Source organism: Triticum urartu, chromosome 1 (assembly GCF_003073215.2).
Source record: "Triticum urartu cultivar G1812 chromosome 1, Tu2.1, whole genome shotgun sequence".
NCBI classification, from domain to species: Eukaryota; Viridiplantae; Streptophyta; class Magnoliopsida; order Poales; family Poaceae; genus Triticum; species Triticum urartu.
Window position 1 is genome coordinate 582,257,865 of NC_053022.1, and position 14,927 is coordinate 582,272,791.

Sequence of the window (14,927 nt, forward strand, 5' to 3'; positions counted from 1 at the left end):
AGGGAAGAGGTAGGGGCGGTCCTTCCTGAGGAGGATATGACTGCCGGAATTGGACAGCTGGGGCCCCGGCGACAAGGGGGTTCAGCGGATCACCATCACAAGCGAGGCACGATAGTGGGAATTGGCAAAGAGGGATAACAGCGAGCGAAAGCAGGGTGGTGCATTGTTGGAGCGCCATTTTCGGCGGGCTAGAGGTGACAGAGTCTAGCTTTGGTCATGTGGAGGTGGCTGAGGGTACAAGTCGAAGGCCGGAGGTAGCCAGGCGCGGTCTGGTCGAACCAAACAGTGGACGCTGTTTATAAGAGCGTCCAGCCTTGGACGCTGTTATTCCTAGCGTCCTTCCTATTTTTCAAATTTCTCATAAATGTTTATTAGTTTCAGAATTACTGGAATATTAATTATCACTAATAAAAATTTCGGACCAAGACTCTATTGCTATCTGTAGAAAATATGGCTGCCCAGACCTATTTGTCACCTTCACATCAAACGCTGCTTGGCCTTAGATTGCAGAGGCTTTATCATCCATTCCAGGAAAAGAACCATCTGACCGTCCAGATATTGTCAACCAGGTATTCAAAACAAAACTTAATATCTTAGTGGATGATATTAAAAAGAAAGAATTCCTTGGGCCAATAAATGCAGGTAATAAGAGTTCCCTTAAACTTATATTCCCTTCACACAACATACTATTCTGTCAATTATTTAACAACTTTTGAATTCATGTAGTTATCTACACAGTTGAATTTTAGAAATCTGACCTCTCAAATTTGGGCCTGAAATGAGTCGCCTGGCGAACAAAAAAGCGAACGCATATCTGTTTGGGCCGGCACGTTGAGCCGGGTTTTGTGTCCGTTTCAAGCCAAATGGACACACGCGAATGAAATGGATCGGTGTGTTAGAGTTGCTCTTAGAGTGTGGCGGCCGGTCGGCGCTTTAACCCCATCGCCTCGCAAAACCAGCAAGTGAACGAAATGAAAAGAAATATTGGTGAGGAAATGCCTATCTACCCGGTCGTGGCGGCTCTTGACCATTTTTGGGCATGTGCAGCGCGGGAGATTTGCCGCCGCTCGGAATGCGTTGCACGGACAGCACGTACACGTCATCCGTATACACAGAGTCGGTTCGGTATGACGTTAATAAATTAAAGGCGAAAGTATCCCTATGCACCTTCATAGTTTTAGAGCATCCACAGTCACGATGGTCAAATCCGTCCCCTTAAATGTCCGCGATGGTGAAAACCGGTTCCTCAAATACCCGCGGATGCGTCCGTGAGCACTGACTGAACACACCTTATATTTAGCACTCTGTATTCACGCATCTCATATCCGGCATCCTATATCCATATTACCCAAACGTTCTACCCTACATGATGAAACGATGGACAGCAAAAATCAGCTACAAAGGAACACAAGACCGGGTGACGAACTTCGTCACATCCAAAAGATCATAGTTCGTCACCGGACAAGTTCTTAAACTTTTACAACTAAAAACGATATAAACATTGAGGAGGGGAGGGGGGCGGAATCACCACTTACTCGTCGGGCCTTTGTCCTTCTGGTCGCCGGCGCAACTGTAGGCGTCCGTGGCTGGTGAAGGGTCTTGGTCATCCGACGAGGAGGTGCAGCTGTCGCCGTCGTCGGAGTCGGAGTCATAGAGGACGATCAGCCCCTTCATCCGACGGATCGCCCTATCCTGCTCCAGCTTCAACCTGGTGCCCCAAGCCTTCTTCGTCGCTGCCTCCTTCGCCTCGCGCTCCGACTGTTCAATAGAAAGCCGGAGCGCCTTGGCGTTCTTCAGTCAGAGATAGCAAGCATCCGTCTCCGCCATTCTGAGGGAGCGGCGCTAGACCCATGCGAGGAGGCGTGTGTCCTCCTCGGGGCCCGCCTCCATCCCGCGGAGGCAACGTGCGGATTGCTCCGCCACGTCCCTCTCCCGTGCATGCCGCCGACTCCAGAGTGCGCGTGCGGGCCGGCGGCGCGGGCACAAGCACCCAACGCTGGCTGTGTGGAGGAGCGGCCGACGGGGAAGGAGATGGTGCAGACTGTGTTGTCCTTGCGTCGCTACGCGCGGGCCGGCGGCGCGGGCACAAGCACCCAACGCTGGCCACATGGACGAGCGGCCAGCGGAGGAAGGAGACGACAAGGAGCCGGTGTGGACTGTGCTGCCCTTCTGTCGCTGCGCGCTGGCCGGAAGGGTCCAGCTCCGACGTCCGCGCTCCAGTTCCGGAGCTGCCGCCGGTCTCCACCTTGGACCGCTCCAGCACAATGTAGAGGGCCATCTTCTCCTCGTAGTCGAGCTCCGAGCCGGAGTAGCTGCCGGAGCTGCTCATCGTCGTGGATGGGGTTGGAATCGGCGAGGGAGAGGAGTGGACGAAGCGAGAGAGAGGGAGAGAGTGAACTAGAGTTTGAGCTCGCCGTCTGGATTGGTTTTTTTATGGGGTCGATGGTTGGCCGGGCCTGTCAGGTGGATGCGCCCGGGCGAGCCCGGTCCGCCTTAAATCCGCCCTATTAATTTTTACGCTTGATATGAGGGGTTCCAGTCAGCCCGGCGTTTGTCCGCAGTTTGAGATCCGTTTGGGTCGATTTATTTGACCGGTTAATGACCGGACGGCCTACCAAGACGTTTGAGACAGATATGAGAGGTGCTGTAGATGCTCTTAACACGTCCGAACGTGCAACCCAGGTTCGCGATAATGCATTTTTTGCCACGTCCGAAGGTGCAACACAGGTTCACGATAATGCATTTTTTGCCATGTCCGGAGGTGCAACGCAGGTTCACGATAAATGCTTTTTCTTGTGCACTGGGCCCACCTGCACAGTGAAGGTGCACGGAAGCACTGTTCGCTACAAGATCAAAAGTATGCCCCCTCAAAAAAATAAATGTGAGCCTGGACCAGGTACACATGCCAGGTTCCGACTCCTGGTCGACCCAACGCGATCGGGCAAAAGCACTCAGACTGGGCGAAGAGATCTCTAGACTGGGTACACTATGACTGACTACACCTAACCTATAGTCGTGACCATCACAACCATAAGGCATGCGATTGAGGTTGAGAGGTTGTGATCTGGCTCGACCACTGCATATATAACAAGGATCTTCGTGAAAGATTCACCGACCATTGCCTTGTAGTTATCCCAAGCATAATCCTGGGCAAGGGGATCATGGTGCAGATAGGGCCTGTGCCGGCGTCATATCTCCCTTTCAACCTTACTACAGAACTTCCTTCCACATCCATCACTTGCCTCACCTTATCAACAAGAGTTGGATTCTTAGGAAAACACAATGCACGACTTTGGGTGTTCACAAACTCCACACCGGTGCTGCCAGATTGGATGTTAAAAGCATCACCATGATGTAAATGGACTACGTTACGATACGCCATCCTACATAAAAAGACAATATAGCCAACATTAACCCAGTTCACACGTGACAAGTTCAACATACTAGAAATGATTTCCATTGGCTGGCACCCTTCTATTACCTAATGATGTGTCATAAACAACTGATATACATCCTCTCAAGTTGATTCGTAAGAAGATTACTTGTTGGTTTTGCTAGATATGGCTGCTTCTGCATTGTCTCCACCCTCGGACTCTACGACCACCGGGGAGTTGGGGTTGGGGGTCGAGGTTGGTAAGAGGGGCCGTAGGAAAGAGAGACCGGCCGCCGCCGGCAAGCCTTCCTCGAATGGGCCGTTGGGTCCGTGGGGAACACTAGGACGAGTCGACGAGGTTGGGTGAACACTACGAGTGTGGCTCTTTGAAGGGGACGACTTGTTTGGGGGGGGGGGGGGGGGGGGGGGGGGGGGGGGGGGGGTGAGCGGAGCTCAAATGGATACCAAGGTGCCCTAAAAAGGACACGTCATCCGAGGGCATGACCAGCCTAATGGACATGGCATGCCTAATTGTAAGGCGGCGCCATAGACGGCGGCTACGCAAGTGTACAGCCACGCCAAACAAAAGGGCGTACTTAAAATATTGAAACACCAAACCGTAAGGCGTTTCAAGACACGAACTTGCCAAATTGAATGGCGTATTCATATTCATGTACTGACGCCTATCACTTAGGCGTTTCACTTGTACATCAGAACACCTGAGTAGGAGGTGGATGTACTGACGCGAGGGTTCTCGGTATTGCAAGCAGGCCAGATATTCCATCAAAAGTCGCGCCTTTTGTATATGGCGCGTCATTGCCGGCGCCACGCTGACGGCATGACTGATGACCGTGGACCGTGACCGGTCAAAGACGCCTTCGCGGGCGGCGTGGTGACGTGCAAGTGTCGCGCCTGCCGGTCCGGCGCGAAAGGGGTCTATGAGTTTTTTAGGGGTCAGTTGGCGAAATAAAGACCTCCAGGGGTCATTATGTAAAAATAATACACCAGGTTCCAACTCCTTCCTGGTCGACCCAACGCGATCGGGCAAAAGCACAACTACGATCCAAAAGCAGAGCATGTTGGGAGACCGTGTCGGACAAGAATATTTAATAATAACGAAAAAACAAATTGGATGGGGGCACCTGCATGCATGTGTTAACGCAGCTGCATGCATACGTGGGCCCGCACACGCACGCAACCAGACCCGTCCATCTGCAAGTCATTTATTTTATTACCATCCACTCGTTAACCCTTGTGCACTTCATTAATCAACTACGCGGTCCTAACCATTATATTTAAGTGGGCCATTCAATGCCATGTTGCATTAAATAAACACGGTACAGAGTACTTCCTCCGTCCAAAAATATTCGGTACTCTCTCCGTTCGGAAATACTTATCATCAAAATAGATAAATTGGAATGTATCTAAACATATTTTAGTTCTAAATACATCATTTTTTGTTCATTTTCATGACAAATATTTTCGGACGGAGGAAGTAGCAAATTAGTGCTAGATACATCCATTTTAAGGAACAAACTTTTTCGAAAGGAGGGAGTAGTATTTTTTAATTACACTTTCGGTAATCTCTCCATCCATATATACAGGGCCTAAGAGCATCTATAGTCGGATGCCTCAAACCCGCCTCATACGCTCGGGCAGCCCGCCCGGTCATGTTTTTTCAACCTAGACCACGCCTCAAACGGGCATCAAACACCCGAGCTGACCGGCACCCCTTATATCCATCCTAAATATGGGGCAGATACGGATGTGCCCGGGCACTCCCGCCACGTCGGATAGACAAGGGGTCCCAGCCGGAAACACCCTCAAACCCGGCGGTACGAAACTCGTCTCCTCTGTCGGACCGGTGGCGCCGCATAGTGCCTTCCCCGGCTATTTAAGTCGATCAGCGGCACCGAAACCCTATCATCCATCCACATTTTCCTCCTCCTGTCCGCCGCCGCTTCCACTTTCCACTACACCCATCCGCCTAGTGGCCATGCCTCCATGCCGCACTAGTAGAAAACAGGGCTATGGTCCAGGCCGCATCAGCCCATTAGTCCCGGTTCAGTCTAGAACCGGGACCAATGTGGGCATTGGTCCCGGTTCGTGAGCCGAGGGGGCCGGCCGGGCCACGTGGGCCATTGGTCCCGGTTCATCTGGACCTTTTGGTCCCGGTTGGTGGGATGAACCGGGACCAAAGGGCCTCCCTCCTGGCCCACCACCATTGGTCCCGGTTCATGCCACGAACCGGGACCAAAGGCTGCCCTTTAGTCCCGGTTCATGCCATGAACCGGGACCAATGAATTGCCTATATACCCCCTCGCGCAAGAGCAGAGCACAGTGCTCTGTTTTTTCTGGCCGAGGGGGAGAGGGCTTTGTGGTGCTCTAGCTCACCTCCTATGCACATGAGGTGTTCGATGGAATGCCCGAGCCACACGACTTAAACTTTCTCCTCTCGAAGCTCGACCTTCAAGCTCCATTTTCCTCGAGATTTGTCTAGATTTAGCGGTCCGTCACGCCCCGTCCCCGTCTTCACCGCCGTCGATCACCCGCGCCGATCTCATCACCGACACCACCGTGGTGAGCCTCTTGTTCTTATCTTCTTTCTAAAAGGAAAAATATTCTTACTTGTATGTTTAGATAGATACTTGTATCATTTTCTTACATTTTTATTGCATCTTATATAGTGCGATGGTTTTGGTATCCGCCCCCGTCGGCCCTCGTCCTGTCTATGATTCGGATTTGGTATGTATATTATCTTTATAACTCTTGGTTCATTTATTGTTTATGAAAATTATGCCGACCAACGTGACATAGATTTTATTTATCTAGGATGTATGTGAATCGGAAATGCCAACCGACCTTGTCGAGAGGTTAAATTTAGTTGAAGAAGAAAACAATTTGTTGAAGGAAAAAATAAAAAAAATTGAGGAGGAGAAGATGATATTGGAGTTGCATGTTGCGGATGTCGTCGATGATCACAAGATCAAGATGGATGCAATGCGCTTGAAGATTAGAAAGATTAGAAAATATGCCATTCATACCGAGGCTTGGTATCATTATGCCGTTGGATCAATTGTTACCTTGGTTGCGATTATGATCGCATTTGTTTTCGCATTGAAATGTTTTACATAGTTTCAATGTATGGTTTAATTAATTAGATGCTCTGGAGAGCTATATGTTATTAGATGAGAACTATGTATGCACTTTGGTTTTAATGTGATGATGAACTTCTATTAATTTGGACACTTAATTATATATAATGCACGCAGATGAACCGGCAATGGATGTACGGTGACAGACACACCCGCGAGTACATTAAGGGCGTGCATGAGTTTCTCGATGCGGCTAAGGCAAACAAGCAGAATGATTTTATGTGTTGTCCATGCACTGAATGTGGGAATACGAGGTCTTACTCTAACCGGAAAATCCTTCACTCCCACCTGCTTTACAAGGGTTTCATGCCACACTATAATGTTTGGACGAGGCACGGAGAAATAGGGGTTATGATGGAAGACGGCGAAGAAGAAGAGTACGATGACAACTATGTGCCCCCTGAATACGGTGATGCTGCAACGGGGGGAGCTGGTGAAGATCAAGAGGAACCAGACGATGTGCCCAATGATGCTGCCACGGGTGAAGCTGCTGAAGATCAAGAGGAACCAGACGATGTGCCCGATGATGATGATCTCCGCCGGGTCATTGTCGATGCAAGGACGCAATGCATTAGTCAAAAGGAGAAGCTGAAGTTCGATCGCATGTTAGAGGATCACAAAAAAGGGTTATACCCCAATTGCGAAGATGGCAACACAAAGCTCGGTACCATACTGGAATTGCTGCAGTGGAAGGCAGAGAATGCTGTGGCTGACAAAGGATTTGAGAAGCTACTGAAAATATTGAAGAAGAAGCTTCCAAAGGATAACGAATTGCCCGACAGTACATACGCAGCAAAGAAGGTCGTATGCCCTCTAGGATTGGAGGTGGAGAAGATACATGCATGCCCTAATGACTGCATCCTCTACCGCGGTGCATACAAGGATCTGAACGCATGCCCGGTATGCGGTGCGTTGCGGTATAAGATCAGACAAGATGACCCCGGTGATGTTGACGGCGAGCCCCTCAGGAAGAGGGTTCCTGTGAAGGTGATGTGGTATGCTCCTATAATACCACGGTTGAAACATCTGTTCAGAAATGAAGAGCATGCCAAGTTGATGCGATGGCACAGTGAGAACCGAAAGAAAGATGGGAAGTTGAGAGCACCCGCTGACGGGTCGCAGTGGAGAAAAATCGAGAGAAAGTACTGGGATGAGTTTGCAAAGGACCCAAGGAATGTATGGTTTGCTTTAAGCGCGGATGGCATTAATCCTTTCGGGGAGCAGAGCAGCAATCACAGCACCTGGCCCGTGACTCTATGTATGTACAATCTTCCTCCTTGGATGTGCATGAAGCGGAAGTTCATTATGATGCCAGTTCTCATCCAAGGCCCTAAGCAACCCGGCAACGAAATTGATGTGTACCTAAGGCCATTAGTTGAAGAACTTTTACAGCTGTGGAATGGAAACGGTGTACGTACGTGGGATGAGCACAGACAGGAGGAATTTAACCTTAAGGCGTTGCTGTTCGTGACCATCAACGATTGGCCCGCTCTCAGTAACCTTTCAGGACAGACAAACAAAGGATACCACGCATGCACGCACTGTTTAGATGACACTGAAAGTATATACCTAGACAAATGCAGGAAGAATGTGTACCTGGGCCATCGTCGATTTCTTCCGACCAACCATCAATGTCGAAAGAAAGGCAAGCATTTCAAAGGCGAGGCAGATCACCGGAAGAAGCCCGCCATGCGCACCGGTGATCACGTGCTTGCTATGGTCAATGATTTACACTACGTAATCTTTGGAAAGGGTCCCGGTGGACTAGCCTGTTCTGAATGATGCTGAGGGACACGCACCCATGTGGAAGAAGAAATCTATATTTTGGGACCTACCCTACTGGAAAGACCTAGAGGTCCGCTCCTCAATCGACGTGATGCACGTGACGAAGAACCTTTGCGTGAACCTGCTAGGCTTCTTGGGCGTGTATGGGAAGACAAAAGATACACCTGAGGCACGGGAGGACCTGCAACGTTTGCACAAAAAAGATGGCATGCCTCCGAAGCAGTATAAAGGTCCTGCCAGCTACGCTCTTACGAAAGAAGAGAAAGAAATCTTCTTTGAATGCCTGCTCAGTATGAAGGTCACAACTGGCTTCTCATCGAATATAAAGGGAATAATAAATATGCCAGAGAAAAATTTTCAGAACCTAAAGTCTCATGACTGCCACGTGATTATGACGCAACTGCTTCCGGTTGCATTGAGGGGGCTTCTACCGGAAAACGTCCGATTAGCCATTGTGAAGCTATGTGCATTCCTCAATGCAATCTCTCAGAAGGTGATCGATCCAGAAATCGTACCAAGGCTAAGGAGTGATGTGGCGCAATGTCTTGTCAGTTTCGAGCTGGTGTTCCCACCATCCTTCTTCAATATCATGACGCACGTCCTAGTTCATCTAGTCGACGAGATTGTCATCCTGGGGCCCGTATTTCTACACAATATGTTCCCCTTTGAGAGGTTCATGGGAGTCCTAAAGAAATATGTCCGTAACCGCGCTAGGCCAGAAGGAAGCATCTCCATGGGCCATCAAATAGAGGATGTTATCGGGTTTTGTGTTGACTTCATTCCTGGCCTTAACAAGATAGGTCTACCTAAATCGCGGTATGAGGGGAGACTGACTGGAAAAGGCACTCTTGGAAGAGACTCAATAATATGCAGGGACGGATATTCTTGGTCTCAAGCACACTACACAGTTCTACAGAACTCTACCTTGGTGACCCCGTATGTCGATGAACACAAGAACAGTCTGCGCTCCAAACACCCGGAGCAATGCGACGACTGGATTACATGTGAACACATCAGGACTTTCAGCAGTTGGTTGGAAACACGTCCCAGAGGTGACAACACTGTTTGTGATGAGTTGTACTTGTTGTCTAGGGGACCATCTTTGACTGTATTGACTTACAAAGGATACGAGATAAATGGGAATACATTTTACACGATCGCCCAAGATCAAAAGAGCACCAACCAAAACAGCGGTGTCCGCTTTGATGCAGCAACCGAGAGCGGAAAGGACACATATTGTGGTTACATAGTGGACATATGGGAACTTGAATACGGATCTGATTTTAAGGTCCCTTTGTTTAAGTGCAAATGGGTCAATCTGTTAGGCGGCGGGGTACAGGTAGACCCACAGTGCGGAATGACAACAGTGGATCTGAAAAATCTTGGGTACACTGACGAACCGTTCGTCCTAGCCAATGATGTGGCACAGGTTATCTTTGTGAAGGACATGTCTACCAAACCGAGAAAAAGAAAAGATAAGGAAGCGAATACATCATACGATGAGCCAAAGGGCCACATAGTTCTTTCAGGAAAAAGGGACATCCTGGGAGTGGACGGCAAGACAGACATGTCTGAAGATTATGAAAAGTTTCATGAAATTCCTCCCTTCAATGTCAAGGCTGACCCAAGCATCCTGATAAACAATGAAGATTATCCATGGTTACGGCGCAATAAGCAAATGACACAAGCGAAGAAAAAGTGAAGACTTTCTCCCGCAATAAGCAAATGCTATGTGGGTGAAATTATGATACCATCCCAACTTTCAACTTTTTCAGAGTTCATTTGACATGCTTTCATGTCTTATGGTTCGAAACTTTGATGCTTCGAAAGTGATTGTCCATTTTGTACACGAAGTGCATCAAGTTTTTGTCGTAACCCTCTCTACATTTTGGAACATGCTATGTGGGTGAAATGATGATACCATGCCAACTTTCAACCTTTTCAGAGTTCATTTTGAAATGCTTTCCAATTTCGGAGTCATTTAGCTCAAAGAATGAATTAATAGCAAACAGAATGAACTACAAAACTTTTATGAAAATAAAAACAATCAATTAAAATATTATGTTATGATCAACTAAAATAAAACTATAATATTCTTCAATAGCAAAAAGAATATAATATTTGTGACCTAAAATCAAACTATAAGTATTTAATTGTAAGTATAAATAAAAAATAAATAGCAAAGAAGAAAAAAATTTCTATTTTTATATTAAAGTTATTCATAAACTAGTGATTCACACAAATTTTATAAAATTCCAATTTAAACTATTCAAAATTTTAAAACTAATGGCACTAACAGAAAGTTTATAATTTTTGTGACCTAAAATCAAAAAGAAATCACTAAAAAACTATAAGTATTTAGTTGTAAGTATAAATAAAAAATAAATAGAAAAAAAATTCTATTTTTATAGTAAAGTTATTCATAAACTAGTGATTCACACAAATTTTTAAAAATTCAAATTTAAACTATTCAAAATTTAAAACTAATGGCACTGACAGAAAGTTTATAATTTTTCTGACCTAAAAGCAAAAAGAAATCACTAAAAAACTTTAAGTATTTAGTTTTAAGTAGAAATAAAAAAATAAAAAACCAAAAAAATGTAGAAATAAAAAAAAAACCAAAAAAAATGCCACCTACTGGGCCTCCACGGCCTGAATACGACTAGAAACCCTACATGGGCCAGGATTCAGGCCCACAGGTAGTAGCAAGTTTAGGCCCGAAAGCCTGCATTAGAGAGGAGCTCGAATGGGGAGGCACACCAGCGCTTATAAACAAGTGCCGGCGCCCTTCAGCTAGCGATGTGGGACTAAACTTTTGGGCGCGGGGCAGCACAAGGCCATTGGTCCCGGTTGGTGGCACCAACCAGGACTAAAGGGGGCATTGGTGACGGTTCGTGGCACCAACCGGGACCAATGCCCCCCTTTACTCCCGGTTGGTGCCAACAACCGGGACCAAAGGCCGTCGCTTCCCAACCTTTGGGCTGCTGAAAATTGGCCTTTGGTCCCGGTTCGCTCCGGCCCATTCGCCCCGACACCGCCTCGAGCCCGTCGTCGTCGTCGTCGCCGCCCCGAGCCCGTCGTCGCCCTGCGCCGTCGCCCCGCCTCGTCGTCGCCCCGCCCCGCCCCGCCGTCGCCCCGCCCTGCCCCGTCGCCGCCCCGAGCCCGTACGTCGTCGCCCCGCGTCGTCGCCCCGAGCCCGTCGTCGCCCCGCGCCCGCCGCCGTCGCCTCGCCCCGTCGCCGCCCCGAGCCCGCCGCCGTCACCCCGCCCCGTCGCCGCCCCGAGCCTGTCGCCGCCCCGCCCCGTCGTCGCCCCGCCCGCGCCGGCCCTAGGTTGGATATATATATATATGATTGATGTTGATGTTTTTTTCCTATTGTGATATGATTGATGTTTTTTTTGTTGATGATATGATGATGTTTTTTTCTGTTGATGATATATGTGATGATGTTTTTTTTCATAATATGCATTTTTTCATATATGTATTTAATTTTTAAGTTGTAGTAGATATCGATTTAGGTTAGTTGCATTTTTATCACTTGATTTTTAGGTTAGTTGAGGCCTCTTAGTGCATTTATGTTGTTGCATTTTAGTTAGTGCATTTTATGTTAGTGGAGAGGAAAAAGTAAAAATAAGGAAAAGGAAAAATAAGTTAGAGAAGAAGGAGAAGAAGAAGGAGAAGACGAGGAGAGGAAGAAAAGGAAGAGGAGAAGAAGAAAAGAATAGAGGAGAAGAAGAGAAAATTAGAATATATATTCTATTTTCTCTTTTCTCCTCTATTCCTTTCTTCTTCTCCTCTTTTTTTTCTTCTTTTTTTTCTTCGACACATGGGGGGGGGGTCGAGAACGTCGGACATTCATGAGAGAGGCGAGGAAGAAGGGGAAGAAGAGGGAGAAGAAGAGGAGAGGAAGAAGAGGGGAGAAGAAGAGGAGAGGAGAAGACGAGGAGAAATAAATAAGAAGAAGAAAAGAGAAAAAAGAAAGAAAGAATAGAGAGAAGAAGAGAAAAATAGAATATATATATTCTATTTTCTCTTTTCTCCTCTATTCCTTTCTTCTTCTCCTCTTTTTTTCTCTTTTTTTTCTTCGACACGTGGGGGGGGGGGTCGAGAACGCCGGACATTCATGAGAGAGGCGAGAAAGAAGGGGAAGAAGAGGGAGAAGAAGAGGAGAGGAAGAAGAGGAAGTCTTCTCCTCTATTCTTTCTTCTCTTCTTTTTTCTTCTTCTTCTTCCTCTTTATTTTATCGGGAACAAGGGTCGTCGAGAGGGTTGCCGAGCGGTAGAGGAGAAACCCTAAATAGAAAGTATCGTCGGTGTGAGATACATGTACCGTCGGTGTCGGACACTACATCCACATCCCACAAGTGGCGCGGGCTTCGACGCCCACGTCACTTGTGGGACGTGGATGTAGTGTCCGACACCGAAGGCCACATGTATCTCACACCCACGATACTTGCTAGCTATTTAGGGTTTCCTCTATCTCTTCTTCTCCACTATTCCTTTCTTCTTCTCCTCTTTTTCTTCTTCTTCTTCTTCTTCTTCTTCTTCTTCTTCTTCTTCTTAATTTTTATCGGGAACGAGGGTGTCGAGGATCGCCGAGGGGTCGAGGGTCGGGAACTAGGGTAGAGGGTCGAGGGTCGTTAAGGGGTCAAGGGTCGAGGGTTTCAGGGTCGAGGGTTCGAGGGTTCTATAGGGTCGAGGGTTCCAGCAGGGTCGTCTAGGGGTCGAGGGTTCCAGGGTCGTCGAGGGTTCGAGGGGTCGAGAGAGGTTTCCTAGTGTCAAAGTATTGAAGAAATCCATGCCTTCATCATTAGCCGGAAGTAACCAGGGCATGTTGGTACGAAGTTCTGCAAAGTTGTTCTGGCATGGAGTCCCGGATAAAATAATCCGCCTTTTGGTACGAATTCAGCAAAGGCCTTCCAAATAGCGATATTCGGAAGGCTCTTTCTGAACTTTGTACCAAAAAGCGAATTATCCTATCTGGGACTCCGTTCCAGAACAACTTTGAAGAGCTTCGTACCATCATGCACATGTTACTTTCGCCTAATGATGAAGACATGGTTTTGTTGAATCCTTTGACACTAGGCAACCTCCCGACCCCTCGGCGATCCTCTCGAACATGAGAGGAAGAAGAGGGTCGTCTAGGGGTCGAGGGTTCGAGGGTTCTTCTCCTCTATTCTTTCTTCTCCTCTTCTTCCTCTTTTTTTATCGGGAACGAGGGTCGTCGAGGGACATAGATGTAGTGTCGTCGTTGTCGATATATACCCCCTCCCGATAGCTTACTATGATTAGGTAGCTAGTTCTACGTTTGGCACTAATATATCCATCTGTCATGTTTGAATAATAATTGCCATGTTGTAAATATTTGTAGAAACTATGGACACCGCCCTAGACGAAGCAACAAAAGAAGCGTTGTTGAGGGAGATAATCGCACAAGGAAGTGATGTCGTCTCGTACTATCTCAACGAAACCGATGGTCTGGAAGGAGAGGGTGAACAAGCTGGCTACGGTGACCTAATGCCGGTGCAAGAAGAAGAACATGAGGACGGCTCCGGTGACCCAATGCCGGTGCAAGAAGGAGACCGTGATGACGGCTCCGGTGACCGAACCGAGTCCGGCCAGGTATATATATTAGTTAAGCCTATGCTGACTAGCTGATTGATGCATTCATTGTTTTGGTATGTACACATATTAATTAAGTCTTTGTTCTTTTTTCTAGCCCTCCGGATCGAGCACAACTTCGGTAAAGAGACGAGGCCCGAAGAAAAAGTTGAGCTCGGATGAAAAGCTTGAGATCACAGCAATCGCGCCCGACGGCCAACCTATTGAACCCCGCCGGACAAAGAGCGCATTTGTTGCTCAGTGCGGGGTTCTGGTTAGGGACAAGATCCCGATAAGCATCCAGCAATGGTTTAAGCCGGCTACAAAAGACCCTGAGGTGTCTTATGTCAATGATATGCAGAAAAATGATCTTTGGACTGAGCTGAAGTCAAATTTCACCCTACCGCCTGAGGATAATCCAGAGAACCCAGTTAAAGAGAAATTAATCAAGTCTTTTGCTCTGAAGAGGATGGCAGAACTATTCAGGAGGTGGAAGAAAGAGCTGAATAATAAGTTTGTCGAAAATAATGAGACACCAGAATTCAAGGGAAGATATGAGAAGATCAGAGATCACTGGCCCGCATTTTTGTCCCACAAGACATCGGAAAAGAGTCAGAAGATGTCAGCGACAAACAAGCAAAATGCTGCGAAGAAGAAGCTTCACCATCGCACGGGGTCAGGTGGCTACCTCGTAGCCCGGCCTAAGTGGTCCAAGGTTGAGAATGATCTGGTTCATAAAGGGATCGAACCGGAGACAAATAACTGGCCAGACCGTTGCCGGACTTGGTTCTTCGGGGCTGGCGGAACCTTGGACCCTGAAACAGGGAAGTGCATTTGGACGAACGAACAAATGGACATACCAGTCAGTAAGCTTAAGCAGTATATCGAAGCAGCGCAGGAAGGGACGTTCTTTCCAGACAGAGAGCACGACGAGCTCACAATGGCCCTCGGGAATCCTGAGCACCCTGGACGGACACGAGGCACGCCAGGCTCCGTTCCGTGGAAGGTTGGGTT